At 38.5% G+C, this 27,730-nt stretch overlaps 1 protein-coding gene across 1 annotated transcript in view; it reads left to right on the forward strand.

Moving 5' to 3' along the window:
• NCK2 (NCK adaptor protein 2) overlaps nt 1-27,730 on the forward strand; it is an 87,748-nt gene that overhangs the window by 16,195 nt on the left and 43,823 nt on the right. The window contains exon 2 of the mRNA XM_082043758.1: nt 16,310-16,381. The gene's annotated coding sequence lies outside the window, so the exon portion shown is untranslated. The remainder of the gene's footprint in view (nt 1-16,309; nt 16,382-27,730) is intronic.

Below are 27,730 nucleotides of genomic sequence, written 5' to 3' on the forward strand. Positions count from 1 at the left end.
TCATTAAAGCCTGTGTTAATTAATAAATCAGTTTGACAAGGATGGATCTTTCGTCTGGAGTCAAGAAGAGGGAAGCTGCGGTTCTGGCCGAGGACGGGCAGGAGAGGGGCAGGAGCAGCTTCAGGTCTGGGTGTGTGTGTTCCTGCTCTGGGCGTGGGGCAGCGTGTCCTGCTCAGAGCTCATGGTCAGGAGCACAAACAGACATGGGGTGCAGGATTCCTGATGCTAAGGGCACATCCATTTGTGGGGGGCAATGGGTAACTACCTGAAAATTCAGGGAGATTTTTAGGAGGGTAAGACTCTATCCTTTAATTCTCTCCGAATGTTGTGATTTTGTTTTGTTTTCTTTTCTTTTTTTGTGAAATCCACCTTCAAATGATCTTCCTCTGAGATAAGGGATTTTTTTTTAATAATTTAAACTTTTTTTTTAACAGAACGTCAGTTCTTAATCTGTACTCCACTTAAAGACTTCTCAAGTATAATAAAAAAAAACAATAGTAAGGCATAGTAAGGCTTTTGAAATTCTGTTACACCATATGTAGCTTTAAGCATGTACTCAATGCAATGTTTGTTTGTAATCAAGAATTTGGCACTTTTGAAATGCAGCTTCTGGGTTTTTTTGGTAAGAAGAAAATGTATTTTTGAGTTTTAGCTTTACCTGTTTTACACACGGAACAACTTTAAAGTGTGGTGTTCTGTATCAGAATGGTCATACACTCCTCAGATTTCCATCTGTATGGAAACTGTTTTAAGAGGAGTGTTAGTACGTTGTAGATTTGTGAGTTAGGCTTCTTCATATCTTTGTTTGAAACTCTTTGCTTTTTCTGGAAATGCTGTGTGTATTCACATTTTGAAAGAAATTTTGGAAAGAAATTTTGAAAAATCACAAAATGAACATGCAGTCAGGCATTTGAAGAATCTCTGTGTGCTAAACCTTTTCATCTCATGTGTTTGACTTGGATCAGAATTAACAACAAAAATCTCCACAATTCCTCCCCTTCTGAAAGGCTGGCTTGAATTTATTAGTATTTTATTTGATCTTTCAGGATTAGAGTTTAAGATGTCAAATACAAAACCTTAACTAAAACCTGAAATCTTTTGGTGTAATACTCAGTTTAGATGGTCTGTGTTTCCTTTATTTTTCATAAATTTCCTTAAATTTGTCATCTCTGAAATTTCAGTGTATCAAAAAGGGTGTCTGCACCGAGGCTGTTACTAGCCAACCCTTATTTTCTGTCAAATTGTTCCAAATACTTAAAAAAAAAAATCTGTTACAGTTAATGTTTTTTTGTCATCAGCTGAATTAAGAAAACTAAACTCTGCATAGCTCTTCCGTGTGTATTTTTCCTTTGCTGTCTGTGCCAGGAATTGCTAATTGCGTAAAATCTTTCTGCATCTCTGTCAGTGTTGTTCCTCTTACATTTTGGCTGCTCTTGTTCCGTTTCTTCCTCCGCTTTTAGCACCACTTGACCTTCTCATATGAGTTATCACGCCGTCTTCCCACTCTGTATTGTATGCAAGGCGTGGAGTCTTTACCAGCCACTTACTAAAAGGCTACATCTGCTACCCAAGCTCCTGTTTTGAAGATGCCAGTGAGGAGCAATTTGGCAGATCTCTCTGCAATAAAATTAAGTTGTGATTGCTTGCCCATCCAAGCTTTAATCTACATATTGCAGGTAACGACAGTAATGAAGATGTGATCGTGTGGTCTAGCAACCAAGATGTATCCCTGGTAGGTTTGTACTCTCATTTACATGTTGGTTCTGTTTGGAGAAGCTACGTAGACCTGAAGCAGAACTCATGCTGCCCTCAGGCGATCAATTTACAAATACTTTCAGTTGTGCAAGTTTTCTTTGAAACCATAGATCTGCGTGGGTTTGTTTTGTTTTGTTTTCAGTAAAGAGTTATTTTGTAACATTTGGTGGTAATTAGCCTGGGTCAGTCTTTCAAGTTGTGGGGGAAATCCTGCCTTGCTGAGAATTACAGAAGTCCTGTGGCTGATTTTTGAGGACCCCACTGTCTCATTCAATTTTTTGGTAAAGCTTTTGAATAGGTGTGCGAGATGCCTTCAAAATTTGGGGATGTGTGTGTGTTAGTCTGATGGCTCATTCTTTAATTCGACATCATAAATTTGACTAACACATGCCAAGAACTTTTTAAAGCTGGTGTTCATGTCAGATTACCTGCTCTTCCGCTTGCCAGTGTAACTCTTCTTCAAGTAGTAGGTCCAGACAGTCCTCCTGCCTCTCAGCTCTGGGGATGGCATTGATAGGAACGAAGTTTTTTGTCTGTGGGTAATAAAAAGGCTGGAAGAAGCATCAATGCTGCCTTCCTTTCAGGTGATCCTTCCTTCAAGAATCTGAAGCTGTGTTCAAACAGGAGGCGTTTTCGCTCTGTGACAGCTGTGAGTTTGGTTCTCAGACGCAGTTTGCTCATTTGAAGCTCCCGTCAGGTTGTATTCTGTGGAAAAGAGGAGTTTGTGTTTCTGTGGTGAAGCTGGACAGCTTTTTTAGGTGGCAAAGCTAAAACTGACTTCTGAAACATAAGTTATGCAAAGTGTGTAACATTTAGATTTACAGTTTATAAGCACAGCACTCTCGTCTTCAAAACTTCCTTACTGATCAGTTATAGGAACAGAAACCCCTGCTGGGGAATTGTGGTTGGGTACGTGCTAGGAAGGGTTGCTTTTCTCCCTGTCCTCTGTTTCCATTGTGTCTCACCAAGGGAGACAGTAGTCTGTCTGCAATAAGAATAAGTAGGTCTGAACTGCTTTGTTCCATGTATATTTTGAAATGCTGAATATTGATTGACCCTTCTTGAGATCATTAATGTGTGTCATCAATAGGAACGGTAACGTAATTGTAGTTGAACAAGTAAGTTTGCACGTGTAAAGTTACTACAAGTTAGTGAAATGTAAGGTGAGAATTGTCTTTTGGCAAAGGAATGAATTAATATTGTACCCCATAAGGAGGCAGAACCTGTACTAGATGATGCATTTTTGTCCTCGGTGTTGCTTTGCTATAGTATGTTTAATTCTGACTGTTGGACCATCACCAGAATTTTGAATCCTGTTTGCCCAGGATGTCTGTTCATGGCCTGATTTTTTTTTTAATATTTTTTTCCTACCATATGTCGAATGTGCTAAGAACTTGAATCTTGTTGCACTGCTTTCTTAAGGTACCTGGTGCTTCTAAAAATACAGTAGCTATAGTTTAAGCACATGATATGTTTGTCATCTGTATTTAGAGTAACTTTTACTGCGAGCTGTTACTTTCTATTTGTCAAGGTGGCATCTGTGAAAATGCTGATTTAAATAGAAGGTTGCTATAACAGATTTTTCAAATGAAAATGGTGTGGATGCTTTAACAGTCGACAGTGGGTTTCTGAGACTGTTACTCTTAGGTTTCATGGCAATAGGCTTTGTGTTCTGAAGCATGTGGGAATGGCTGTGCTCTTTTGCAGCTTGAAAAGTGTAGCTTCCCAAGAGGATAAGTTCTTGTTACAGGATCTGTATTTGCCATCATAGCTAACTGAAAGGAATGGTAAAATACAATGAAAGCAAATATAATGAAAATCCTGTAGAAAGGGGGGAAATCTGTTCCACCTCCTTAAAAGTAACCAGAGTTTTCAAAATTATTTAGTGTTTTCAGTTCTTCATTAGCTTTAAAAACTAGGAGATGATACTCTTAGCTTCATTTTCAGGCAAAGACATTTGGATCATGAAACTGGCATCTTTGTAGTTTTGTAAGTGAAGCTTATCTTCCTGAAGATCTGCTATATTGCTCAAACTTTCTGCAGAATTAATTCAAGGTCTGTGGTCTTTGGCTTTTGTCATTCCCTGATATGACCTGCACATATTTTTAGATATAAGATGAAGAGAAACAGGAGGGGCTTAAATGGGAGCACAAGGCAAAGCACTGGGGAAGGCATTTTAAGGAGTGTGCAGAAAAAACCCCATGGAAATACCCTAGAAAAGACCATGTAACTGAGTAATATGCATAGAAAAATGCCTCTGCCTTTTGTTTCCTTTTCTAGCAAATGAAAAGAAATCAATGTCACCGTATAATCTCTTCTGCACAGGGAAAGCTCTGGCCCACATCTTCCCTTTCTAATTGCAGAACTGGAGCACAAACCTTGAAATGACTTAATTACCCTTCTTCCCATCAAATCCTCCCTCCCTCAACCTATTTCTCATGGTTTTACCGACTGTTGATGGTAGGCATGCAAAGGACAAAATTTAATAAAATTATAACTAAAATTGTTTAATGGAGTGACTGAAATATTTAAAAGTCTCTTCTTGAAACTTTGAACCTTTCTGTCCTAGCAACAATGTATCTGGGAAATGCATATGAAAGTGGACAGCATATGTTTTCTTGGCTTTTGTGTTTTAACAATAGATTATGTGTTTAAACATCAGCATATGACATTTTGATTTCTAGCCTACACGAGGAAGATTATTTAGTGAGGTGAGCTGTTAAGAACAGCTCCTCAACAAGGCTCTCATGCGTCCTTCAGAAAGAGCTTTGATTGTGGCAGCTGCTTACTACAAATGAGGGGATTTTTGTTTTGTTTTATTTTGTTTTGAAAGGGCAGACTTGGACATCTAACAGTAGTTGCTGGATAGTGAGACAAGTTTGGGAAATACTGTAATGAAGGTAGAAGACACATAATTACGATCTATAACTCCATTGAAATGGTGAAATATTCAGAGCTTCTGAAGGTTGTGCAAATTTACTTTGCAATATTTAGCAATGATAGTTTCTTACATCCAAATAGGGTAAGAGCTTACTTAAAAATGCTGTTGGCTTTTCAGTACCCTTCAGATTGGAGGGGTTTTGTTTCGCTCCCCTCTCCCCACTTCCCAACCTGATGTTACTCTGTGTTGAAGGGTTCCTTACCCAGGAAACCTTTTAAATATAAGAAACTGTGACACCTTTGGAGTAAAGGTTGATTTCACTAGGTGGTGGTTGGTAGGGTTTGCGTGTATTTTGAGCATTGAGTGCCAAGACAAACTTCTGTGCCACAAGCAGAAGGGTCAGGCATTTGAGAAGGATGAAATAGTGGTGCACAACTGGCTTATTCAAGGGAGGGTGGGAAGAAGAGGCGTTTCCTGAGTCTCCCTGAACTTCCTGGCAGAGAAGAAAAATTCAGAGCTACCTTTCTTGTAAATGAAATTTTATTAAGATGTGATTGCCACCTATGTCACACTGTAAAGATGGTTGGAAAACGTGCTGATGCTCATTTCGTTCAGTTTATTGTCATACCGTATGGGATTTAAATGAGACCTAATAGAGTAGTAATTGGATTTGCAGTGCCTGCGTGACATAAAGGAGGATTCATGGTGCTGTGCTCAGTGTGTTCTAGAGAGCAAATGCAAAAATGAAATCTCTTGTAATAAAGAACTGGCGACAAATGGATTCCTCGTATATATACTTAAAAAAAACCCCTGAAGCTGAAGAACTTTATTTTTGGCTTTGCCAGAATGTTTCTGACAGCCTCATTGACTGCATGGTTCAGTTGGAAGCTATTTTAAATAAACCATGTATTTTTTTCATTGTAAGAAAATACAGTAAAGTATATTATTAACAAGTTTAGTTAAAAGCACGTGTCTGATATGCTTTAACATTAGAAAAATGTGCTGGGTTACTGATTTAAATTTGGTGCAAACTGGTAGCATCCATGCTTGCTGGCTTGCAAAGGGATCTCGGTGCATGTCTCTAAAAATGATTTTGGTATTAAATGCACTGAGTGGGTGAAGATGGTAGCTGGTCTTCACTGGCACTGCTCAGAATTAAGGCTGTCTTGAGTTCTGGAGTGCAACCCTGCATTTTTGTATTACCCATCTCTTTGAATTTATTTTTCAATTAGCTGTACGCTCTGTAATTTTGACAAAAAAAAGCTTCTTATTTGCAGGCTTTTCTGAATATCCCTGATCACTGTGCTCAGAAAAAAAAAAACAAAAAACAAAAAACAAAAAACACCAACCCAAAAAAACCCACCAAAAAAGAAAACCCACAACCTAACAGCAACAAAAAAAACCCCCACCTCTAACTGAGTGAGTTTTGGTGTAAGCAGCACAGCCTAGAATGAGCAATCCTAAATATAGGCCCATTCATAATGAATGTTTTACTGTCTTCTGAATTTGATACCTTATTGATTAGCAGAAGGACTCACAATATACATACAGTGAGTTATATCCTTATCTTTGAAAGTGTTCTTGCCAGTAAATGGACAGATCAGAGTTAAAAACTTTGTCTAAATCACTCTGCTATTTTTCATCATCGACTTATATTTATTTAAGGGTTTATTTATCGATTCATAATAGAGATAAAGGTTTCTAATAAGCATGTAGTTACTAACCCATATACTTAGCTTCAGTTGTTTGGCATGTGCAGTTTTTTCTTTAGTAGCTGTCTTTTTTAATAGTTTCATTTAAAAAAACAGATAAACTAGCGTTTATCTGTAGTTTCAAAAGCAGCTATTTTTATATGCCTGCAAAGAAAGAAAACAAATATCCTTGTATTTTTTTTCTTTGTTGAATTAAGAGGCTATTTTTCTCCCCACCTTGATCATTGTCTGTTTTAAACCCACAAATAAGCAGAATCCTGTGGCAAGGTTCAGCAAACTGAAATTGCCACATAATTAAGCAGTAACACAGACACTTCCAAGGCAAAAGGGAAATCAGTGGTTACAATGGTTTAAAGAAAGCAACAAAAGCAGCAGGACATCATAGTCTTGAATTAAAAGCCCTGAATACCATTTGTCGCTGCTGCCTAATATCTAAGTGACAACAAATATTGTTTTCTTTTATGCAGGTTTTATATAAATTTAGTTTTTATTTCTGGGAAGTTCTATGCCTGCTCCTAATATTTTGTTGGGAAAAAAGAAGTTTTGGAAAAACCAAAGTAGTAGTAGTGGATGTAAAGCTAAGTGGAAATATTTTTAATTACTGAAGTCAATACATTCTATTTCAGAGAACCTGGAAGCTATTATCTTGGGGGGCAAATTTGGACAAGGTAATTGGCTTTGACCTTTTGCCAGATGTCTGACAGTTCTTTTTCCCTTCTCCCTTGTGTCCAGATAAATGTCATGCCTTAAGGTTTTTGTTCCCTTGTTCTGGTTTCAAGTGTGGAGCTGCTTATATAGCTAATCTGCACTTAAAATTATTTCCACTTCTAACCCCAGTAGGACTCTCATTTGGGGTATTCAGACAGAATTGACATAATTGGATTTCTGCCCAGATACTGTATTTAGATAGCTTTGGAGATGTCATTAATTTGACAGCTGCCATAGGAAATCTTTGTTTTGACTATTGTTACAGGACCTGCAATGTTTCTATTGCATTTTCATTTGTAGTCTGCCACTGAATTGGCGTGATTAAAATGAGTAGAATAAGACACCATCAAATATGTACAAGACATGAAAGGGAGAAAATCAGTGTTGAAAACCTCAGAAGGTAGGCTGTTGCCAAATTCTATTTGGGTATTATGAGATTTTGGAATATCTGGTTATCTTTCAAACAGCAGTAATAGCAGTGCCTGCGGCTAGGGCTGCTGTACGCCGCGGTGGAGCCAAAGCTGCGTTAACATTTCTCTCCTTGTCAACCTAAAGCAAAATTTCTGGGGCAGTTCAGGCAAAACTGCTTCGACCGTTTCTGATTATTAAATTAGAAGGAAAAGCAGGTGCTTTGGGCAACTCTGTGTTCTTGGGTAGTAGCAACCCTAGCAACTCTGGCATTTGTTCCTTTTTGGTGGATCTGAGGAACCCAGAGGTTTTGCCTTGATCCGCACATGGAAGGTGCTGACTTTGGGGACTGCCATTCTGCCTTGTCCAAAGAGGACAATGATGGGACACACATCACTCACTGACTAGCATGTACCCACCTACCGGGTCATGCAGGAACCAAAGCCACCTTTAAGTTCCAAGTGTTTGTCTTGCACTTACTTTGGCTCTTGGTTGTGAACCCCTAGTTATGGTAGTTTTGTACTTGAACCGTGTGATGTTTGTTTTTCTTCAGTTGAGTCATCAGAGGAGACTTGGAAAAACTTTAAATCTGGAATGTCAGTTTTTCCCAGCCTTTGTTATACAAATATATTGGGACAAAAATGTCTTGCTCCTCCCAACAAAGATAGTTTTCATCAATGCGTTGCTGAACTCTAACACCAGGTACCATTTGAGCATATTCTAGTTTCAGTAAGAGATTTTGTGCTGTGGCTTTAGTTTTTTTACCCTCCCTCAGTTTTACTAGTGGATTCCAGTTTAATGTCTGTTTATGTGAGTTCTGCAGCCTGGCGCTTTTCAGCATTGTAAATGAAATACTGAGTTTAAGTAAATGATAAATCTTTCTTCTCTTTCTGCTAGTGGTAGTGGAGAGAGATTACTTCCACTTGAAGTCATTATAGATTTCTTCACCTGAAAGCCAAGGTGCCTGGGCTTTCCTGCCATCCTTTCAAAGTGAAATGGCTCTTATTTGTGCTGACAGTACTTCAGATGTGGTTTGGCTGAACAGAATAGGGCAGAGCTTGCATACTCTTTAGAATAAGATACTCTGCTTGGACAGTAATGCCCACAGCACGCTTATATACTGGGTGGCTGTGCACCTGAGGGAAGGGTGGAACACAAACAACCTCAGCAACCAGGCTGAGACTCATGGAGCAATTGCTACTGGTGGTGGCTGCTGTGGCAGCAGGTGGGGAAGACCCAGACCAGGCCCTCTTCCAATCAGCGTAACGTATCGAGTTGCCACTTTGCAGTTTGAGAGTTATGAAAAAGTTTCTGACAGTGTTTTTCTTGAAGATATCAGTCAGGATCTGCGTCCTGCCTTTCCTCCAACTCCCTCTATCTGCCTGGTGGTTTCAAAGACGACCATTGACCTTGACCTATCCCTCTTAACATCACCTTATCCATATATTTCAGCACCAAGACAGGAGCGGCATGATTATTTCAAATTCAGACAGTGCTGTGTTGAGTGTACACATAGGAAAGATTTTCTTTGGACTAAAGAAGAATGAATAAGTTATCAGAACAGGAGCTCTAATACGGGTTGCTGTCAGCCTTTAACTTTGAATTGCCAGCGGGCTAACTCTTCCTTACTTGACTCTACCATATTAGTGATCTGTAGTCTCTCTGTAGTCCCTGCTATAGTCCATTTTCTGTTACATCTTACTCCAATGCAAATTTTCTCTAACTGTGTAAATGTGAAATTTATTTGCTTGTTTTATATGTTTGTCTCCATAACTAAGAGTTGTAGCCAGGTGTCTCTGCCTTGTGTTTCTCTAATAGCGAGTTAGTGTCACATCCTTCTGTGGCAGGTAATTCATTGGAATCTATGGTTTGCACTTCTCCAAAAGGCATCTGCGAATGCCTTTTTCCAGTGGAGGTGTGTGTTTTCAGTAATTTACATATACAGATTACTAGATTACAGTAAAGAGTATATTAATAAGCTATTTGTAGTCATCTTTCCCAGCCCTGAAATTCACAAGTATTGAATTAAAAGCTCTGACTCTACTAGAGAGATTTGGAAGAACTGGTGTGATTCTGTGGGTTGTATATCTTTATGTAAAACACTTTATTGACAAAGATGTAATAGGAAAAATAACTGTGAAGCAGCTGCCTGGACTGATGAGTTGTTAACCAGTCAGGTCCTCAAAGATTCTGAGCTGATTTACTTAATGGAAAAGGCTGTTATTGTGCTGTTTTTACAAACAAAAAATTAAAGTATTGATCAGAAAAAAAGCTCAGGTTCCCCTGGAACGAATTATTTAACTATGTGTACAAAATACTAATTTCTAAAGTGCTGAAGAAAGATACCTAGCTACCAATGCTAAGGTGTTTCTAAAAATCAAATTTGTAATTTGAATAATAAAATATCCTATTAAGGAAACCAAAATAATGATTTCATGTTTAAACCGTGGCCTGAGAAGCTTGCTTAGTTAGGTACTACATGAGGTTGAAGTCTAATCCTTTCCTTAAAGTTACTGTGTTACAAAGCTTAAGAATGGCCTTGGGTAGGTATAGTTCCATTTCTGCTTATCTATCTGTAATTATAATTGGTAGTTCAGTTCTTTCAGGATACACTTGTAAGGGTTCTCGAGGTGCTGAGAGCTGTCCTAAGCATAAATCTCAAGACCTTTGTTGCTTCTCTGGTGTGGGCTTTAGGGTTATTTGTACAAGTGCTTACATAGCCAGCTTGTAAACACTTAAATAAGAAAAATTAGAAAGGTTGTGAGTTCCTATTCCTTATTGTAAATAGAAAAGAAAGAATAGAGGAATTGCGATAAAATGGAATTTTAATACTTTACCTTTCACAGATGGCTCTTGGATAAGAGTGCTTAAAAAACCTGGGGCTATTTTGGTGGCATGGTACCTTTGTTGTGAGTCTCTTTCAGCTTGCAGAGAGTGACTGGACACAGCTTGCATTTATTTTGATGCTTGACTATCAGACAGAAAGACAGGTGTATGTGGGGTTTTGTTGGTTGTGGGTTTTTTGTTTGTTTCTGAGACTGCAATATTAGATGTCTTCTCAAAGAGTTTGTAGCCTTGCTGGGCGGAGGCTTCTTGGCCTCCCATTCACAATTCCTCCACTCTGCTTTGCGGGTTTTTTTCTTTTTCTCATGCAGGGACTGCCCTGGAAGTTGCAGTGCAGCATAATCAAATTTAAATTAGGTCAGTATCAGTAAGTATCAAGAGGGAAGATCCTTCTTAAGCCAGGAATTTAAAAATTCGTGTATTACAGTGAGTTTAGATAGTAATTTGGTATCACTATTAGCTTTTTTAATAGCTCAGACTTTTGGGGAAAACTTCTAGCTGAAAGAATGTAAGAAACACGTGATTCCTCTTAATAAAGTTATGTGAATCTGTACAATATATATTGTAGAATTTTTAGCAGATGCAGTTACTAACAGATGTAACCCTCCTCATTTCTTTCCAACTTAAAGATGCCGTTTATGCATGTATTTTAATTGCAACTACAGAGGAAGCTGGTAATGGAAATTGGTTTTGGAAATACAGTATTTCTTTTAAATGTTGATATTATTTAGAAAATGAACTACTTGTCCTTCATGTGTAGATTTTGGTGGTTGTGCAAGTAGATGTAAAAAGTGTGGGGTTTTTTTTGTTTTTTTGGTGTGGTGTTTTTTTTTTTTTTTTTTTGGTTTTTTTTTTGTTTTTTTTTATGTTTTTTTTTTTAAAAAAAAAAAAAACACAAACATATAATGTATATGCCAGAATCTGCAGAGTATATACATTTGACTGCAGGAGTTAAATCAGAATATAGGTCAGCATTGCCTCTTCGATTGCATGTGGTTCAAGTGTGAGATGTTGCATGCCTTCTCTAGCTGTGTTCCCGTTCCCCTCCAAGTATATGTTTATTTAAATTAAAAATGAAAAAAGAAGTTTGAGCGACCTCTGGTACCGACATGTCTAATCGCTTCCTCTTTGATACAGACACAGGGAGGTGTACGACAGCTCTTGCACGCCAGATAGCAGCACAGAGAAGATACAGAACCTCCTGCCCATGCACTGTTCTGAAGAGACTGAAATTTCTTTGGCTAACCCTTACAGCCTCCGGTGATGGCTCCAAACCTAGACCACTTAAAACAGCCCATTTAAACACAGAGATTGTCCTTGCTTCAAGGACTAATATCATTTTCAGAGCTGGCATACAGGCTTACATCTTTTCCAGTGTTTTAAGTATCTGGCAGTCTTTTCTGTGTGCAAGGCAGTGAACCTGTTCTTATGCCCCGTTTCACTTGTTTCCTTGCCGTTAAGCAACTGTAATCTTGGAGGAAAAAAAGCTTAGTTGTGTCAAGCATATAGCATGAAAGGATTTTAATCTTTTTGTTTGTTTTCAGAATGTTATACACATTGTAATTCAACGTTGCAATTTACCGCCTTTTTGAAACCTTAAATACGATGTGAATCCAGTAGTCTTGCTTTCTCTTTTCACCGTGTTCCATACTCAGTTTTAAAATGTGGCATTTAATAAATGCCTTGACATATCTGAGTTAAAGAATAGTTGCATATTTTAACATTACCATTTTCTTAGCTTTAGAAGAAGGTAATACTAAGTGAGGTTTGTGAGGATATATGTGACTAGGAGGTTAAAATATTCAGAGTCTTGAATAAAGTCAGTGGGTTTCTTTTCCCTTTAAGCAAATTCAGGCACTGAGCTTTTGAGTGCTTAAGCTGATCTTTCTGCTGCTCCATGGAACCGGATTGTGCCTTCCCAACTGTCTGCATAGTTAAAATATTTTGAACATAGCCTATTTTGACATAATTTCATTTGAAATATCTGCCTAATGGATAAGTCTTAATGGAATACTTTAATAGCCCAAAGTGGTTACCTGCAATTGCTCCAGTGTATTTCAGTCAATTACAAAGGAAGGCAATATTTAATGTTGGAGTGGAGCTAGATGGTGTAATGAACTGGCAGATTGCCAGCGTGATCTTCTCCACAGGAGAATTTGTATTAATGCAATGCTTTTCATTTGTTCTCCAGAAGGTCACTAGCAATACGTCAATTGTTGAATTTTATCATAGTTATCAGAGTCACTTGAATACCTTACCATTGGAGTTAAAATTCCCAGTCTGTGCAGTTCACGTTTATGGTCAGGTCATTCTTGTGTATTAGCATATTAAGTATCAAAGAGATTATTTTAGCTATTTCGTGTCAGAATTTAAATAGGAGGTGGCTGCGTATTGGGAAGAGAGCCTGAGAGAATTGTCATTGAAATAGTCATTCTAAGGCTGAATCTGGATTTTAGCCATGGGGATAAAGAAAATGGGGCACATTAGAGCTACTAGTGAAAGGAAGAGTGGTTAATAACTTTGGATGTTACTTGTAATATAATCATTACAAGAACACTAATTTATTCTTAAGGTTGTAATATTTAAAGACTACACAAATATAAGATGCTTGTTTTATTAGATGTTACTGATATTTATCTTCTGGTGCCTGTTTGAAAGCATCAAGTTCAAACTTTTATTTCTGACAATTCGAAAGTGCTTTTTACTGTGAGACTTGTATAATCCTTGTGTTCAGAAGACCTTGGTCTAGGAAACAAATGAAAGTGACTGAGGTTGCTGTTCAAATTTAGACAAATTTGTCTTTCTGCCTTGCATAATTGTAATCATGTGTTCATCCAAGTCCTGTACTCTGACATTTCTTTGTCATCTGCTGTTCCTCTGCTCAGGGCCTTGTGGTCAGTGCAGGATCTGAAGGCAGTCAGGAGTGGTAAGGAACTGTGACATCTTGCATGCAGCAGGGCTGATACTGCTGCAGTAGTGTCAGTATTAGCATTGAGATATGACATACGGACATCACACTAGATGGTACAGAAGTGATGTGCACTGGTGGTGCCGTGGGACACAACTGCCAAGCTCTGTGCCTTTGTTGCTTTGCTGCCTGTCAAAAAAGTTGTTGACTTCGTTTCCCATGTTGTACCAGTTTTTCTGGTAAGTGGATTATAAGAGTTTGCTGGGTGTGCTCCGAGGCTTTTGAAGGTTGATGGAGATTATTTTGTACTCTTAAATTTTAACTGCTCATTCCCCATCCTGGCTTTGCTACGGAACACAGCTGTCTGGAGTGGTGACTAGTAGGACACAGCAGCAGAACCAGAAATCCCCCGTGTGTGGTGCAGACCCTCTGCCTGGGGGCAGATGGTCCCAAACCCTAACCACTGTTTCCCTTTACTGCCTTTTGAGAAGAAAGATATTGAACTTTTACAACTGAAAGATGGTTTCAAGGAGCATATTTAAAGTATAAGTGAATTATTTGAGGTCCAGGTTTCCATCCTGAATTTGAGTCACTGCAAGTCACAGTGTTGCAGATGAAGCTTTGGGCTACAGGGGTGTGGGATGGAAATTGGTTGCTCTTCTGGGAAAGTGATTTTTAGTGTGACTTGCAGCAAAAAAGCTTCCTCTGGCTCTTCCATAGCGAAGTGAAGATTTTTAGCAGGAGAACAGTGGAAACAGATGTCACAGTGCAATGGAATTGAGCCCAGGGAGGACAGAGACCAGTCTGCATTTTACTCTCACGTATCTGTTAGATTAACAGTGTTTTATTTCAGTTGAAGTATTGGTAGAAATAATTTTTTCTTGTGCATCTTCTTCCTTTCATTCTTTGCATTATCACCATTAGCATTCTGAGCTACTTTTAATGTATGTTAATTGAGCTGTGGAAAAAAAAATCTTGCTGTACAGAAGGAAGTTGAAGGAAGTTACCATTGTTATACTGAGATAAACACATGACTCATTCTTTTCTTGTGCGTTTAGATGGGATTTTGACTCTTATTTTCCCCAACTGTAATTCCTCTCCAGTTGAGTAATAAATACAAGGTTAGTTTTTCAGGTATTGGTGGTTAACAGTACCGGTTTTCAGTTCACTTTCAAATGCAAGTTTTATACACGAATGTGCAGTTGTGAAGGTGGGAGCAATAATTGAGGGAAGTGTTGGGTATTTCTTTAAGTAGCAAAACCCAAAAAAAGCCAACCTGAATTCAGAAGCTTGGTATTGTACTTTAGTGGTGGATGGTAATGGGCAGGAGATGATTTGTGAGGTAGGAAGGGGAAAGATAGTACTCTTCAGAAGGTCTTGTAACAAGAAACAAAATGACTTCTATTTTCTCACTTTTCTCCCTTAATATTAAAAGGGTTCTCGCATTATTGGCAGGAGAAAAACATGTACTACAAAACATTCAGAAAATAGATCTGCCCTGCCTCAGGGTTTTAGTGTTGCTTCATTTATTGAAATATCTTTCCCATTTACTTGAGATCTGTCTTGTAATTTCAAATGTAGAGCAGTTTTCAGTGAGAACACAGTTAAGGTCTGTAAATATGTAGGAAAATCGATGTAGCAAAGTGTGGCTGCCCACTGTCTGTGCCTGTGGAAAGCTGAAAACTCAGTTTGGATGGTGGGGCTGCAGATGTTCCAGCCAGCGCTGTGGCACAGGAGAAGGGGGCACGTCACCCTCGGGTCCCATCTGCTCTCTGCTGTTACATGTGCATCTTCATACAGGTGCTGAACTGGATCGGGAGCCTCTTCTGTTTGACTAATGCTTCCTCACAAGTTGCCTTACACATCTGTGTAAGGTATTTTTAATATATTTGTCAATACCTTTTTTCCTCTTCATTATGATGTATGGGATTATTTTATGAAGTGTTCTTTTTTAATAGAATTTCTTTGTAGGATGCTTTTGTACAGTGGCAACTGATTGGAATCTGTTCAGAGAAGACTTTGAACAGAAACACTTGTGTGCAAGTGGCTTCAGGTTGAGTAGGTTGAGCTGTAGTATGTTGTCCTTATGAGCCAGGGGCTGCAGTGCAGAATTTTTTCCTTCTCTTTGAATTGAATCTTAATGGGTTGACACTGCCTGAATTTGTCAGACATCCTATGGAGTTGGAAGCATCATTAAAAAACAGAAACAGTTGTTTAAATATTTTGAAGTCTCTTCCGAAAGGTTTGTGTTGTGGCTAGAAATACATAACAGAATGATGGAGGCTGCAGGAGACCTCTGGAGGCATGTGCTATCCAGCCCTGAAGTCTCCGTGGGAATCTGAGACTTCCCCAGGAAGAAGGTTCATCCCTTCTCAGGAGGTATATGGCCATGCTTAGCCACTTTCATGGTGATACCTCCTTCTTTATATCCAGCCAGAATGTTCATTAATGGAGTTCTCCAGCCCTACGACCAGCTTCACCACCTCTGGCAGAGCTCACTCTTGTTGGGTCAGTGTCTCTTTTGCCAGGGGGGCCCAAACCACACGCGGTAGAAATCCAGATGGGTTACACATCCAGATGTGTGCCAGTGCCTCCTAGGTGGAAATCATCGTGTCCTGCCAAACTGCTGGCTGTCCTTTGCTGGTTTACCTTAGTTTTCCATGCATAACAGCATTTCCCTTTTCTTAGGAAGTATAGACAAGTTAAACGAATGTAGAAGTGAAGGAAACAGTAAATAATGGTGTTTTTTCAAATGTAACCTTTCTAAAACTGAGCTGAACTTTTAATTCCATTTGTTGACTGTTTTGTTTTTTTTTTTTCTTTTTTCTCTGTAGTGTGATGGCTGGGTTTGTAGTTGCTTTCTTTCCTTGATGGTTTGGATTGTCTGTGGTTAAATCGACCTTGTATTCATTAAGAAAAGTTAAATAGGAAGATGGATTCTTTTTATGCTAAATAGGTGAATCAAGTTAGAGCCATTCTGCCTTGTCTTCAGCATCTCTTAGGAGATTTTCATAGAATGAAAAATAAATTACCTAGCTGAAGTTCTTCTGTGTTTAGTCCTGAAACTAAAATATGTGTTGTTTGTTGTTACAGATAGTGGTTTACATAACTTTGTTGAAGAGTCCTGCCTTTCACTGCCTGGATCCTTTTAACAGTGTGCCAAAGGTGAGTGAGTCAAGTTCGGTGGTTATTTTTGTAACTAAAGATAACAAGTGAACTGGATGTATTGTTTGGTTTGCTTTCATGTAGTGTAGTACTTGTATTTTTTTTTTTTTTTAAACTGCTGTATGGATGGTTAAATAGCAAGTCTTTTTCCTTCAGTGATCTGAGACAAAGCCGTTTTAGCTCTTTCAAAAAAAAGACAAGAAAAAAGGATAAGCTCAGATTATTAATTAAGCATTAGACATCGCTACCACTGTTTTTTGGCTCTCACCTCCTGTTACCCACTGCTTTGACTTGGGATGTTTTCCCCTGAAGGTGTTGCAGGCAGGATGGTGTAGGAGGTGTGGAGGAGTAGCAGCCATATACAGCCTGTTGTGGAGCAGGCTTAATATTATTCCTTGACTGAATTTTAAAAACTAAGTAATAGCTTATAGCTTATAAAGTATTGAAAGGAAAGAATTTTTGTGTGTTTTCTGTGAATGCAGAACAGAATTGCATTCCGTATATATGGAGTATCTTCCTGGGCAGGCTCAGAAGACCTGAGGTAACCTAATGAAGCTGATATTTTCCATAAGATTCATTTTGTGGTAGAGTCTGATTGTCTTCTTTCTGTTAATTCATGTACCCTTTTGTCTGTTTCTAGTAACTGTAGTTGATCTCTGTTGCTTAGCAGAGATTTAGTAGCAGAAACTTTTAATAAAATGAAACCTCCTTACAACTGTACCAAAATTGAAAGCAAAAAGGAAGAACACTGAATGAACCTCCAGTGTTGTAGTGGCTGCAGCATGGAGCAGAAAACTGGGAATCTTAGTTTAATTCATTATTCTACCAGGTGGATTTATTATTTCTTACTCAAATTCTCTATTTATAAAATCAAAAATGAAGTTACCATCTTCAGAAGGAAGTTGTGAAGGCTAATTATTGACATTTTGAAGGCTTCAAATGGAAAGCAATGTATGAAGTCCTCATGTGCCTTGATTTTTGCTGAGTTGTGTTAAATGTTTGTTCAATAAAGTGTTATCAGGTGTTGAAATTAGACTTAATTTGTTTAATAAAGTGCAGGTGAACCAGTTAGAATTAAAAATGCAATCCCATCTTAAATTAACATCTACATATGCTTCAGAAATGATTCAGTTTCCTTCAAACTAAAAAGGAAATTTTGAAGTACTCACATAGAAACTCTGAGCTGCTGCAGTTGGCTTTTGCACTATATTTTCAAATTATCTGATATGTGTCTTTAAGTGTAATGGACAAATTTGTAACCCTGGCCTTTCCAACAGATCACAGTATAGCTTGAACATTTTGTATTTGTTTTTAAAGACCAATAGTGAGAAATCTTTTGTAATATTTTTCTGGAGTAGAGACTCCAGTAAGTTTTCTTCATAATTTTTGTGTGTCATGTAGGTAGCAAAATTAAAATATTCTTGCAAAGGCTGTTAATATAAAAACAAAACAAACATACATTCCTATAGCCAATGATTTATCAAACTATAGACTTAATGACAGTAAAATAATTCTAACTTTTCCAGTAAAATTTCTGTTCAAAATTAATTTTGTATTTTACTGACTGTGGCCCAAATTTTGTATTTATTTCAAATATGTAATACAAAACTCTTCAGAGTTTTATCTTTGGAATCTCCTTTTGTCCTGTTTTAGAATAGTTTTCATTTAAATGTTCTGTGAAAATACTTTTTAAAAATCCAGAGCTTTGTTCAAGGAAATAGATGTTTGGAATCTGGGTTATGGATTTAGAGCCATCTTTATTTGTTGAACTAATTTCTGTGATATTTGGCTAATTGAGTATTTTTTTTCTTCTACCCTTTAAAACAAGAGGGGAGGAGGGGAACAAAACATGCAAAAAAATTGATGGTGTTTACAGCAGGTGAAGGTTTTATATAGTTCCCAGAAAGGCAATAAATAGATAATAGCTCACTGAACGGAGGAGAGGAAGAACTATTTGGACATATCAGTGGTGGAGGATGTAGAGATGTAGAGATGTGTCTTTTTTCTTAAGTATGAGTACCCAGAATACTTGCTGTGTGCAATTAGATAACACTTAATTTCATTAACAAAATTTAATCTAACTTCTGTATTAATACTTTGTCTTTTCCATCCTTGACATGTTTCTGATGGACTATATTTGACTGGGTAAAGATGTGATTCTGTAAAACATGGAGCATTCTGATGCTTTCCTCAAAGGGAAATGAATGCACAGGTGCAGGCTCAGTAAAGCCTACACTTGAAATGCTCGGCTGAACCAGAACACGGGAAACCTTTTGCCGTTTAAAAAGGAAATGCAGTTGGCAACAGAGTAAGCGTTCACAAATGGCACTCAAAATGTTCTTAACCTTCACCAAGCTGTGGAAAATAATGTGTCCTTATAGGATTTTGTTGACTTAGATGTGCAGTGTAATTAGTATGTGGTTGTCAAGATCTGCCAGCTTGTCCCTCAATTTAGCTGGGCAAGCTGGCTCTTTTCAGTAGTTTGTTACAGGTGAAGTCTAATGTTCTGACAATTTATTGCAATCATTCACTTGTTGTAAACTTGAAACTATTCTAAAAGCATTTAAACTATTTTGGAACATCATATTGCATGTGCTGGTATTCTGTACCTTTGAACTTGTTTCCTTGTTCACTTACAGTCTTTGAATCAAAAAAGTAAATTGCATCTTATATTTTCACAATACAATATTTTTTAAAGTGATTGTAATATTAATATGTGCCTTAAGCAGTTCTTTTTTGTATTTTAGTGTTAATGTTTAGATAAAATTTGAACACTGGAACAGGCTGCCCAGGGACGTTGTGGAGTCCCTTTCTCTGGAGACATTCAAAACCCACCTGGACACATTCCTGTGTAACCTTATCCAGGTGTTCCTGCTCTGGTGGGGGGATTGGACTAGATGATCTTTTTAGGTCCCTTCCAATCTCTAACATTCTGTGATTCTGTGAAAATCTTCTGGGCAGTGTTCTTGAACAGTATAATTTTTGAGACTTCATACGCCTTTATGGAATGTGCTGCTCAATTCTTCAGGGGCACTTCTGTGCACAGGAAGGAGATCGTTTGAAGAAATCAGAAGCAAACAGGTACAAACAAAGCTCAGTGTTTTAGTACTCAGCAGATTTACCAAACTGCAATCAGATGTCAGTGGGTACAGTACGACAGCACTGGTGGAAAGCAGGGTCTGTAGAGGTGCTCAGAACAACCACAACACGAATGCGCTCCTCACGTGAGACTGGAGGGGGACCTGCTCACAGCTTCTGAAAGGCTGATCCTCCTTCTCCCCCTCTTTGAAAGAGGAAAAAGCACCACCGACCTTTCAGCTTGATGGGACTGTCTGAGATGCTGTATCAAAATATTTCTTGGTATTTTTGTGTGAATTAGCATGTTTGTAGTTGTTGATTTTTTTGAGCTGTTTAAAGCCAAGGAAAACAATGCCTATTCTTAGTGTTTGGTATGAGTTAGTTGTGGGAAATTTTTAGTCTGACAGTAACTAAAAGAATGAAAGGTATGTACTGAGTGGGTATCTGAATTCCTTTCCCTTAAAAAAAAAAATCAATTACATCAATTATCCTGGGTGCCTAAAGTGTTGATTTTAAACCTTTGAATGCAACTTTGGCATTACTTAAACATTTACAGACATTTAGTATAATGAATTCATAGAATACTGCCTGTTATGGTAGTGGCATAATACTTTATAACCTATAATTGAGGACAGAAGGTAAGAAAACTTTTATTCTACTCCTACGTGCCCATAACCACGTGTATACCTCCCCAATTAAATTGATCTTCCCTGAATTATGTAATTTTAGTACTTACTTTTTTAGATTTTTTCTCACTACAGTTTTTTCTAGTAGTTGTATTTCTTTGCATGCAAATACAGGGATGCTTTTATTTACTAATAATAAATATCAAAATAGATTATCACTTGTGTATGTTGGGGTTTTTTTTTTCAGCTTTGATACCTTCAGGTGCAACTCAGGTTTGTGGATAGCAACGGTGCCTGTTACAGCCCACGACTGGCCTTTGCAGTATACTTTAACTGTAATCCATATGGGTTTCTCATCAGAGAACACTGTTAAGCTTTCATCAATACGTGAACATTTAGTTCAGTAAAAATAAAATGATGACTACGTTTTTCCTGGTGGAAGTAGTTTTGTGGTTAGATAGCCACTATGGACTTTGGCTGTCTTCTTATCCAGCGTGTCAGTGTTTCAGAGCCAAAAAAAGCTTTGCCTGCTGAAAAGAATCTAGCATGTTGCTTGTGAATACGGCTGTGAGTTATGCTATATATATAAAACAGATATATACGAGTAAGCTAAGGTTAAGTGCGTGCCTGAGTGTATTCGTGAACTGAGCACGAAGCACACAGTGACCAACTTTAATGTCTTGACCAGTGTTCAGAGGAATGCCACTGGCAGAATGGATTACTGAGCCCCTGTTTCTGTGGTTTCTAAGTAAACATATTACTGCGTTACACCCATTTCGGTTAGAAGATTTGAATGTGCACTGCACTTTTATGTGGCTTTGAATATGATCTTGAGAAACTCTTCAAGATAGCAGTTAAGCTGTGTCACAGGGAGAGTATCCTGAGATGCTGAAGGTGTTCATGACTTAGGTGAGTGTTGTACATGGAGGTGTAGGTTGGGGAGAGTTCAGCTTGAGGCTTTCGGGCTGTGGAGACTGGGCACAGCCCCTATGCTGACTCTGTGTGGTGAGATGGGGCTGTATCAGCTCAGGGACAGGACAGTGACCCCATCTAGTTGCAGATGTCTCTGCTCATTGCAGGGGGGGTTGGACTAGATGACCTTTGACCATCCCTTCCAATCAAAATTATTCAATGATTCTATGAAACCCTCCTGAAGGAGGAAGCAGATCAGCAGCCGAGACTGATGTCACTGAGTTACTTCCAGGTCTAACAGCCCCATAAAAGAGCTGTTGTCATCTCCTGCTTGTGGACACCTCCTGGAGATAGATCCCTTCCCCTCAGGTTTCTAAGGGATGTCATGCCTGTTTTGTAGCTCTTTAGGGCTGACTGCTTGAGCTGGTGGTTTGCAGGAGTGGGTATGCATCCAGCGTTGTGTTGGTCACTTGTAAAATCAGTTGAAGGCTTGTTCCTCCATTCGATAATGGCTGGAAGGCTGTTCTTCTGTTGTGGAGGCTTTGAGGAAACTTTAAATGGTTTGTCATTTGTGTTAGAATTGATGTGTGATAAAAAAACACCTTAGACTGTAAATATGTGTATTTTCAGTAGTGCTCTTAACTTGCTCCATGTAACATACTGAAATAGTATATATTATATCAAATGCATTATGATATTAAAAAAAACAGTTTGGCTTGCTGGAATACTGCCCTTTAATGAATTGGAAGAGATGCTACATGCAGTTCATCTCATTTCATATCTGGGAAATGGTGTGTTACCCAGAGATACTCTGGATAACTGCTGAAATTGGTGGATTTCACAGAACAGAAAATATTTAAAGGTTCGTGTAGTATATTTGCTGTGGAATTCTGTTGCTAGTAACTCGGTTAATTAATCTTGGATTACAATTAGTGTTTGCACTGTAGTAACAAAGCGTAAATTGTACTAAGCAGAGAAGACTGAGAAAATGAGCTTGTCCTGTTGTTAATTTTTTTAAGCCAGTAGTAACAGGAAGCATGGAATACCATGCATGCAGCTACAAACCTTTTATGGTCTATTTTTCTTTCCCCTACTTAAGTTTGAGAGTCTCATTTTAAGACATCACAGGCTTCTTGCAGTCTCCTGGGTTTAACCCCTGTTTTTCCTTTGTGCTCTAACTTCACACCCTTTTTTTTTCAGGGATCCCCTGCAGCTCTCATTCCTCCTTATTCTGGAGGCTGTTGTCTGTGTCAGCTGGTTTTAGTTGCTTCCCATAATAGAACTTCTGTGCAGCTTATTTCCTACCCCTTCTGTCACCCTCTTTTTTTTTTTTTTTTTCCCCTCCTTTCTTTTCAAAGAGCATACTCCTGCTTTTTGATTCAGCAGCTGTATGTGCAATCCTTCCAGCAAATCCCCTGCTACTACCATTACTACTCACACTGTTTTTTCCCTTGCTAGTCTAAGCCCTTGCATTTCTTTTTAGCACTTATTTTCCCTTTGACCACTTATTCCACCTCTTCCCACTATCTTATGAAGTTTGCCTATAGCCTGTGTTTTTGTGGTATTTTTTGTTTGTTTGTTTGGTTGGTTTGTTTTGTTTTTTTTTTAATGTCAAATACTGACATCCTAACAGACCTGTTCCTGTATGCAAGTTGCATATCTGCCTCTGATGCAAGCAAGCTGTCGCAGGTGATGTTGGTGAGATCCTTTGCCTGAAGCAGCAGGTAGCTTGGGGGATCTGTATTTTCCCAAGAGGCTGGTTTTTGAAACTCCATCTTGCACAAAAATCAGTAGTTTTTTGTCCTTTGGTGCTTAGCATGTTCTGTGATAAGATGGGTTGTCTCATACCATTAGTTCTCAAGTTATCACATACCAGCCCAAAAAATGCTGTTGAGTGGGGGTTAGACCTCTCTTTATATTTGATCTCTGGATTTGTCTTTCAAGATTAAACAGCCAGAATATTATTTTTCCTTTGTTAGTTCTCCCTCAAGATATCTGAATGGCATTTTCTACCAGCTCTGAATTTGTACAGGATCTGGAAAGGTTTGTTCCATTATTGCTAGAGGGAGTGCTGGTTTATAATGATGAAGATCAGGGTGTTTGCTAAGCTAAAGCGTTTATCTCAGAAGAAAAGGGTGTGATGCCTTTGAGTTTACTTAAATGTTTTGAGTAGAATTACAAACCTGGGGAGGGGGTGTGTGTATATGTATGTTTATAAAAGTGGGTTTGAAACTAGTTTGTAAACAAGATTTTGACAGTCGTGCTCATTAGAAATTGAATTTACTGTCAGAAGGATAATGGAATCTTGCATTCCTAACTGCTGGCTTGTGCTTCAGGCACTCTTTGGATGCATGGCTGCTATAACATAAACTCTGACTGCAGTAAGACTGAGACCTCAGGAAGACTTGAGCTGTGACCATGTAACTGGTAACATATCACCATGTGGCCAAAGCGGAGTTATCCCATGTGTGTGCTGGGCTTTTGTCCAGTTGTGTGAGGAGCAGCTGCTGCTGTGCAAACTTTAGGGGGGGAAAAAAGGTGTCGGCAGAGAGATCAGGAGGTTGTTGGGACCTGCTCCGTGGCTGCAGTTCAGGAGAAGCAGAGGAAAATGACGTCACAAAGCAAGCTGCTTGTCAGGCTTAAAGATTCTGGCCTGTAAGTGGTGGCTCGGCACATCTGCATCCTGAGTCAGTACCCTCACTAATTCTGTGGAATCCTTAAGAATAAGAGTAACAAAAACTGAAGGCAGCATTTGATGCAATGACACAATACTGCTTACCTTTTGGGAAATAAAGCTTGGTTTCAGGCTTGAGTTTTTGAACCTAAATGTACTACACACTAGAGGAGCAGGCATCAAATAACACTTCAGTGTTCCTCAGAGCTTAATTTTCAACAGGGAGCTTAAGAACAAGAACAAATAAAATAAAAATGCTTGGTATTAGTCACTTGAAGCATTCCGAGGTTCTGTGATGCAGGAAAGGAAAAGGGATCTCTTGTCTGCAAGTTCTCCCTGAGGTCCAGATGAAGAAGGGATGCATGTGTCTTCCGCACTCCTCCCTATTCTTTTCCCCACCTTGAGGTAATTTGAATTTTTATATACTTGCTCCTACTTTTGATGAACCAAGGGATTGTACTTTGTGACTCCTTTCATACGCTGTTCCACAGCTCCTGATATTTGGCTATGACTTTTCTTTAAAAAGCCATTTTCATTGAGGCCTGATGCAGATTTGGTTAATGCTATGGGCTTCTCTTAGTAAGGTCTGAAATAATCTACTTCTGTTGTAAAATTACTTGTAGTGGGGTTGTGACATGTTGCTCTTGAATTTTGACTGCAAGTAATACTAAGGTACTACAAGAAGCTGTCAAGTACTATGTATTTTGTGTGGCTCTCAACCAAAATTGTATATGGAACAATGATGACATAGTTACTTATATATTGCTACTGAGTTTCAATAATTTTTTAAAAAATTTGTACTAATCTAGAAGGGACAAGCACTCCATGGCTAAACTTCCAAATTTCAGACCTGTGTTTCTGAACCTGACTTTCCTTTATTTAACCTAGTTTCTAGTACAGATATTAATCCCCATAGTCTCTCTCCATTTTTGGAAATTATTTGGCTACTATAATTTCCCTTTCACATTTGTTGATACATTTTATTATCTGGTGGGAGTAAGGAACAAAGTGTGTGAGCGTGTGAGGATAGGACATCTCATCAGTGTAAAAGTACGTAACATTTCTGGTTGAAAGGAAATGTGATGCAGCAGCCAAAGCCAAATGTTTAATTTTGAACCGATTTGCTTATTACAGGAACATTTTCTTCAGAAAAGTGAGCTGTGGAGAAATTTCTGGTAGAAGATAAAACACTAGGAGATTTAGAGGAGTTTGGAATGATTCGATTTTGTCTAAGCACTGGAGCTGAGAGTGAGAATAAAGGAGGATCAGAGTCTGGCATTGCCAGGCAGTGCTGGTCTCTATGGAATGTATATTTTTCTCACAGAAATGCAGACTCTTCTCATTGCTTATTTGTGGGTTTGGGTAACTGTTTCTATGGAAAAAGTCAGATATTCCTAGTCTTCATCCAGTGAAAGTTTACTTTCAGCAGTTTATCTTTTTGAGCAGCAGTTCTGTTGTGGTGGAAAATCATGTTGGGGTAATAGCAGCGGAACAACTTTTAGGTTGTGTGAACTGACTCAGTGCTGCTGACACCTGAACTCTGCAAGGTAAGAGTTCAGAATTAAGGAGCACTTTCCTAACATGCTTACAGCAGCCTGCATTCTCTGGAGCATGCCTGGCACAGAAGGGTTTCGGTAAATCCCCTTTCATCCTTTGCCACCCTTGGTGAATGGGCTTTTTCTCTCAGTTTTGTGTCCCTCACAGCTGACTGCGGAATTAACACTGGGTTGCTGCCGTAATCATGCGGCAGAGCACTCACAAGTACTGTTTTTGGAGGAGGACTTCATTTGAGCTGATGTGAGAAATAATTTGTTTGAAATGAATTAATACTGCCAACATTCAAGACCATGCAGTCTTGACTTTAAAAGATTAAGAGCTATAGGACAGGTTGTTTTGAAGCCTGTTTTATTTGGAAAAGTGTGAGAGGTAGAGTTTCCACTGCATTTGTGTTTTGGGGACAGTAAGAGGAGATTCCTGTCTTGACTCTGAACTGCTCTTAGGTGGAAGGAGAACAGATAATTTTGGGGGGGAGACTGGGCTGGCCTCTTCCTGCCTGGGCCGATACTTTGCTGGTTGTGTAGCATCAGCACAGCAGTCGGTCTGACCAAACAAGCACCTTGTGAAACTGCAGCATTCACTTACATCTCATACAAGATCCAGGAGTGTCTCGTCATTTAAATTGTGCTTTCTCTCGGTACGCGTCCTACCAGGAAATTAAAAGGATAGCTTTCCGAGTAACTGTCTTGTGGTCCAGTCTTCTTCAGGAAGATGTGCTGATTTATGTAGGAATACACTGAATGGCATTAGCGGTTTCTTAATGAAATTGAACACTATCTTTCAAGCTATGTCTTTGGTTGCATACATAAGCATAGAATTGCAGATGGTATCTTGCATCCGGTGATTATTTTTACCTGTACTATTCAAAGACCCTGCTTCTAGAAAGTAACTTTTTACTTGAGAAATTCTCCTAGATAGGAGAAACAGGTGTTTGGTAACCCCGGATTCAGGTAATAATCTGTAGAACTTTGTCTTGAGAGTTATATTGAGAAGTATCTATTTTTTATTTTTTTTTCCTGCCACATGCATGCTTTTTAATTGGCTAAAAATTCTGGTCCAGATGACCTGATTAAAAAAAACCCAGAAGTCTAAGAATTTTTTCAGTGTTTGAAATGATGGTATACTTGAAAGCTCACAGGAACAGAGTCTGAGCAGAGTTCTTAAAATACTTAGTGCTTTGTGAGCTAGAAAGTTAAAAATTGTTTTAATATACATATTTTTCACATTTTCCTACTGTCATGAGGTAGATTGAATGGGGTTTTTTGTAAAGCAATTGATAAATTGCTTAGGACTATAAAGTGAACATTGTCTAGAAATGGACAATGTACTTCTTTTTTTTTCCTAGAACAGCTTTGGTTGGGAATAAATGCATTTTTTGAACTGAACAAACATCTCTTCTTCTTTCTAATTAAAGAGTGAAGGTATGATATTTTTATTGGGGAACAGAAGGTCAGCAGTTCAATTTTATTTTCAGCGTTTTGTAGACAGTTTAAAGTGAAATCCCTTGAAAAGTAGGTAGCAGTGTTTCAAGGGATTAGCGGTAAAACGTAGCAATACACAGTGATTCTGAGCTTTGTCCTTCTGTGCGAGATCAAGGTTAAACTTCTTATGTCTGAGGGACTGTTCTTTGTTTATACAATACATAAATGTTCTTAACACTTCAGTGAAGTATAATTCCTGCAGACCACTGAATGTTTGAGCTATGGGAAATGAAGCAGCATTGGAAGCAAATAATTCAAACACTTTTTTTTTTCTTTTTTCTTTTTTTAAATCTTGAAAGTAATTCAAGGATATCTTCTTTATAAAATTTCGCGGTGTTCACCATATCCTGAGTGGCTGGTTGTTTTAATTTCAAGGCGAGAAGGAAAGTGAGGATCAAAGTGCATGAACAACAGTACACTTAATTTGTTCTTCTGCAGAGTATGTTTCACCACTCTCTCATATAGACAATATTACCTAAATGTCCTCTCAGTAGAGTGCCTGTGGTTTTGTTTTTTTAATATGATCTTGTGTGCTTGGCTCCCTCCTACCTCCTTTTGCAAGGGACTGTGGAGAGGTTGGAAGGTGTAAAGTGATTTGTAATTTTGTCTTGTCTAGACACCTAATGTACATTGTATTCTTCCTGGGCTTTCTCCTCTCTTCTGTCTTGGTGTTGTTTTTTTGTTTTCATCTATTTCCAAATGTATAGGTAAGCTTAAATGTTGTCTGCTGGGAGGAAGGGAGAGATAACAGTCCAGAGCAACACCAAAAACCATTAAGCTTATCCCTTTCTCTGACTTAGTAGAAACACCTATAAACCAATGTGGAGACATGGCCATTAATCATTGCTGTTGTTTTAGAGGCGAGCTGAGGTCTCTTCCCAAAAGTTTCCTTCAGTGCAGTTGAGTTGTTTATTAGCTGTGTGGCTTTTCTGAAATTGCTTTTAAAGGAATTCAGGAAAAGGTGAGCCAGTGCTCATTTCTGACCCTCTTACTGTATTTATCTAAACATGAGGCAGCCTTT

This window comes from Streptopelia decaocto, assembly GCF_964273445.1.
Source record: "Streptopelia decaocto genome assembly, chromosome: 1".
Classification (NCBI taxonomy): Eukaryota; Metazoa; Chordata; class Aves; order Columbiformes; family Columbidae; genus Streptopelia; species Streptopelia decaocto.